The 6,102-nt window shown below is 34.6% G+C and overlaps 1 pseudogene; it reads left to right on the forward strand.

The window, feature by feature from the left end:
- The first annotated feature begins 1,898 nt into the window (after window positions 1-1,898).
- On the forward strand, window positions 1,899-3,024 carry LOC133248920 (olfactory receptor 9K2-like; annotated as a pseudogene).
- The last annotated feature ends 3,078 nt before the right edge of the window (window positions 3,025-6,102 follow it).

Consider the following 6,102-nt stretch of genomic DNA (forward strand, 5'->3'; position numbering starts at 1 on the left):
TCTACTGGTTAAACTTCTGCTAATACTGTATTATAATAAAAAGAAGACCGGGTCCCACATCATTTTGCTGTCTATACAGTTATAAAACCCAGATAAAATCTAAAAATGTTTTTTTTTTCTTTAGACAGTTATTTTCTAAGAATAAAATTAAATTATAAACATATTTAGGAAAAATGGCATTCTTAGAAAATTAGGCTTGTTAAGTAGCATACTATGACTGTGACTTTAATGTAGTCTTTCAGTCACCATGTAGTTTTGAAAGAACTTTCAAATATAGATCCTGATCTTAAACTATTTTTACAAAGGATTTTTTAAATGTATTGAATACTATCATATCTTCCAATATATTCTCTAACTGTTTTGTATTTAAATATAGGAATACAAAGAATTATCAACCATTATCTCACTTTTGTGATTTAGTGGGCATTTGCCATATCATGAAATATACCTACATTAAGAAGCATAGATAATTACAAACTGAAGTGGGATTTTTTTCTTTTTAAAATCATAAGTATAATTTACTACATAACTTAAAATATTTATTTATCTAAAACTTTCTTCATATGCAAACTTTTAAATCTCTTTTCTATGCTTACCAATATGTATGTTGAGATAATACCATAAAGTTTTTCTTTGTCAGTAAAGAAAATAAAGTCCAGAAATATTTCCCAAAGGACATACACAACTATAGAAGGAAAAGTTCCTTGTATGTGGACTATTACTACACTGTACCTGAGGTTATTTCAGTCCTTATGGACAACAGCACTGGAGTCTACACTTATGTCTCCATAATTGACTTCACGATTACTCCTCTCCCAGTGGAATCCATCATAGAGGATGAGTAAAAGCTCGATGCTAAAATATTTTTGTAAAAGGTATCAGAGATTTAAAAATAACTGAGGCCACTAAAAACACCACTTTTGATTCACTAGCTCATGATCACAGACTCTGGGTGATACAAGGTTGCTATGATCTTTAAATATCCATAGTTACCCAGTTATCCTTACTTTAAGACATATCAGGTACACTAGTATTCAGGAAATGGATTTTCTTTATGTATATCACTGAAGTTTACTTTCTGTGTCTAAAGGGTGAGATTCATGCAGCCTTGGTAGAAAGTTGTTCATTGCAGTATAAGGATTGGAATATTCACCAACTTCTCTCTTTGCTTTTAAAGAGAGGGCCAAGTAATTACCACATTTTTTAAGATTTAATGACTATTAATGCAAGTTCAACATTTGTGATGAAGCAATTTAAATTCATGTATTTGGGAAAATGACTTTGATATGAGAAAAGGAACATATGTTTAGAAGTAGAGTTAGAGAACTTTATCTACTTTTAGTGATTTTTGATTTTACTTAACATACCAATATGGTCTAATCACATTGTTTTCAAAGATGGCTCCAATAGCAATGGAAACTAAATATATTGAGGTAAAATAAAGTAAAAATATTTCAAATATTTTTAATACTGTCATGTAATGACACAAATACTGACTTAGCTATCATAATGTCTATAACCACTACCATAGAGATTCCATGCAATATGCTTATTTTAGATAAGATGTAATACACTTAATTTGGATAAGATAATTTTTAACAATAAATATAGTAAGAATAGAAATTCAGAATGTGAGTAATTTTAGACAATAAAATACACTAATTTCTTATAGAAATCCTTGCCAATGTATGATTTAAATAAAATAACCATATAACTTATTTCATTGTTTAATAGAATAACAATTCATGAAGTTTAGTAATATCTAAATCCAAATTCATGCATCTTATTGACGTTAAAATTGTTTTGTATACCTTTTCTCATTAAGAAGTAAATAATGTATAGCTACATTTAAGAGTGTATTGATGAATTGATGACTCAAAGTCGCAATTTCATTTCTTTTGCCTTCTGCCTCTCAGCAGTTGTCTGCCATGGGTGACAGGGGAACAAGCAACTACTCAGAAGCGACTGACTTCATATTTGTCAGCTTCAGGGTCCACCCAGGACTTCACATTCTCCTCTTCCTGCTATCTCTGCTTATCTACACCATGATCTTTCTAGGAAATATTGGCATGATGGTCATTATTATGACTGACCCCAGGCTGAACACACAAATGTATTTTTTCCTAGGCAACCTCTCCTTCATTAATCTCTTCTATTTTTCTGTTATTGCACCCAAGGCTATGATCAACTTCTGGTCCGAGAGCAAGTCCATCTCATTTGCAGGCTGTATTAGCCAGTTCTTTCTCTTTGCTCTCTTCATTGTGACTGAAGGATTTATCCTGGCAATCATGGCTTATGACCGCTTCGTTGTCATATGCAGCCCATTCCTCTACACTGTCCAGATGTCAACACATCTCTGTGTTCAGTTGGTGGCTAGTTCCTATTTTTTTGGCTGCATCAGCTCAGTTCTTCAAACTAGCATAACATTTACTTTATCCTTTTGTGCATCTCGAACCATTGACCATTTTGTGCTGACCGTCCACTTCACAAGATTTCTTATTCTGATCTCTATTTTCATAAGTTGGTTTCTTTTTTCTTGTGCAGCATTATCATTAATTGTCATTATTGTGTCATATATATATATTGTATCCACAATTCTAAAAATATGCTCCACTGAGGGGCGAAAGAAAGCCTTCTCCACTTGCAGCTCTCACCTAGGAGTCGTGAGTGTACTCTATGGTGCTGTACTTTTTATGTATCTCACTCCTGATATATTTCCTGAGCTCAGTAAAGTGGCTTCCTTATGTTACACCCTAGTCACTCCTATGTTGAACCCTTTGATTTACTCTCTGAGGAACAAAGATGTCAAAGAAGCTCTGAGAAAGAGCCTAGAGAAAAGATACTTTACTTCTATTTTTACAGTGATGTAAATGAAAGTCCTGGGAATTATAACAACTTGGGGAAGCAACTGATTAAAAAGTTGTACCCATTGATCTTAGAAATATTTAATCATAAAGTTTTCATTTATTAGAATTCCATGTACTTACAGCTGAAAAGTACATTTGGACTATGGTTTGCCTGTTTTGATTCAAGACTGGAATGACTTTCTCTATGCTTCATCTTCAATTTTCTTGCATTAGTAACATGTGTTATGTGGATATAAATGTACTTGGTAGAGGTAACACAATCTAAGGTAATAAGCAAATGAAATATCATATTTACTGAAGAAATCTTTGTGAGCTATTAGTGAGATAATCACTCTGCAGTGCACAGTCTGAAGGGTGACATGTAAGTAACTCTTAATTGCCCAGAGGCTAAATGAATTTATTTCATGGTTTCTCTGACGTGAATAATTATATCTCCACATCATTTGAATATTAATCTGATAAATTATTTTTGGATGTCCTTCCTTCTTACAAGAAAACTGTGATAAAATAAATGAGTAAATTTAGTATTGTGTTATATGTGCCTTAGTGAGAATTCTTTTATCAATCCAATATTTATTGAATTTTGATGTACTCTTTGCCCTATAAAAATTCTTAGGCATAAGTAATTTCTCTACTTGAGGTCACAGTAATTGAGGGGAAAATATCTGACTAGAGAGCTAACATGCCATATGTTAAACCCAGTGCATAAAAGCAAATATAGAAATACATATAGAGTGCAGTCTTTAAAGATGAGTGATCTAAATAATCAAAGAAAACTTCAAAACTTCCTGAAATTTAGTTCTTGATTTAAATGCACAAGAGAGGGAGTAAGAGAAACTTAGAAAGAAATTCATGGAATATACAGACCTATATAACAAGACAAGGAAGATTTCTTTTATTCTGCAGGCAGCAGGGAAGCACTGTGGATTTTTAAAAGGATATATTGTGTTCAAATTTGTATTATAGAAAAATTGCATTTTAACTTTGGGTAGCTAAATATTCGTAGAAGAAGAAAATCACAGAAAGCCTCTGATTATCCAAATGAGAGGTTATGATTGTTTTAATGACAGCAGTCTTACATGAGACAGTGAAGAGAGGGAATATCTTTAAAACCATGGATAAACTAAGCTGAATATTGGGATGGTTAATAAAATGAAGCCTGGTGGAAGTGAATAATTATTTCAGTGTTTAAGAATCTCTCACTGGGAAAATGCTGCCTCATAAAATAAAGAAGAAAATATGATTAATAATATTTAATCATTAAGAGTTAAGAAAATATTCTCAGAACTCAGACTGAGCTTTCAAATTCTGCTTTTGCCTATGTGTTCCAAGGTCAACTGTCTTGACTTTGCAGAAACTCTTGTTTCTCTGTTTAATATAAAATTACTAATGTCTGATGGGCAGAGATCCTGTGCCTGGGATTTAGATGAGAAGAAACTGAAAATAATTAGTAATTTTCTACATTGAAGTTTTGTTCCATCATAGGACTCAAAGTGTTTCATGAAAGATTTTTCATTTTACACATGAAAGAATGCTGTTTAATATATGCCTAAGATTCAGAAAACTACAATCATGGCATCTGGTCCCATCACTTCATGGCAAATAGATGGGGAAACAGTGGAAACATTTTCAGACTTTATTTTGGGGGGCTCCAAAATCACTGCAGATGATGATTGCAACCATGAAATTAAAAGACGCTTACTCCTTGGAAGGAAATTTATGACCAACCTAGACAGCATATTAAAAAGCAGAGACATTACTTTGCCAACAAAGATCTGTCTAGTCAAGGCCATAGTTTTTCCAGTAGTCTTGTATGGATGTGAGAGCTGGACTATAAACAAAGCAGAACGCCAAAGAATTGATGCTTTTGAACTGTGGTGTTGGAGAAGACTCTTGAGAGTCCCTTGGACTGCGAGGAGATCCAACCAGTCCATGCTAAAGTAGATCAGTCCTGGGTGTTCATTGAAGGACTGATGTTGAAGCTGAAACTCCAATATTTTGGCCACCTGATGAGAAGAGCTGACTTATTTGAGAAGACCCTGATGCTGGGAAAGAGTGAGGGCAGGAGGAGAAGGGGATGACAGAGGATGAGATTGTTGGATGGCATCACCGACTCGATGGACATGAGTTTGGGAAGGCTCCAGGAGTTGGTGATGGACAGGGAGGCCTGGCGTGCTGTGGTTCATGGGGTTGCAAAGAGTCAGACACAACTGAGTGACTGAATTGAACTGAACTAAGTAACATAAAGGCTACACTTGTCTAAACATTCTTACTTCTTTAAAATCATCTTGTGATGTCCGATTACATTTATAATTACAGCTGACTGCAGTGTCGTAACTAGTAAGATTTTCTTAATTTAAACAATAATGCTGATAATATTGAATCTTCATTCATCTGCTGCTATACTAACAGCAATTATATTCAAAAGCTTCAGCCTACTTTTATTTTTTAATATAAATTTATTTATTTTAATTGGAGGCTAATTACTTTACAATATTGTATTGGTTTTGCCATATATCAACATGAATCCACCATGGGTGTATATGTGTTCCCCATCCTGAACCCCCCTCCCATTTCCCTCCCCATCGCATCCCTCTGGGTCATCACAGTGCACCAGCCCCGAGCACCCTGTATCATGCATCGAATCTGGACTGTTGTTTCATTTCACATATAGGTTTCAATGCCATTCTCCCAAATCATCCCACACTCGCCCTCTCCCACAGAGTCCAAAAGACTGTTCTATACATCTGTATCTCTTTTGCTGTCTCGCATACAGGGTTATCGTTACCATCTTTCTACATTCCATATATATGTGTTAGTATACTGTACTGGTATTTTTCTTTCTGGCTTACTTCACTCTGTATAATAGGCTCCAGTTTCATCCACCTCATTAGAACTGATTCAAATGTATTCTTTTTAACGGCTGAGTAATACTCCATTGTGTATATGTACCACTGCTTTCTTTATCCATTCATCTGCTGATGGACATCTAGGTTGCTTCCATGTCCTGGCTATTATAAACAGTGCTGCAATGAATATTGGGGTACACGTGTCTCTTTTGATTCTGGTTTCCTCAGGTTGTATGCCCAGCAGTAGGATTGCTGGGTCATATGGAAGTTCTTTCTTTGGGTTTGGAATGAAAACTGACCTTTTCCAGTCCTGTGGCCACTGCTGAGTTTTCCAAATTTGCTGGCATATTGAGTGCAGCACTTTCACAGCATCATCTTTCAGGATT

The sequence above is a fragment of the Bos javanicus genome, chromosome 5 (assembly GCF_032452875.1).
Source record: "Bos javanicus breed banteng chromosome 5, ARS-OSU_banteng_1.0, whole genome shotgun sequence".
NCBI lineage: Eukaryota > Metazoa > Chordata > Mammalia > Artiodactyla > Bovidae > Bos > Bos javanicus.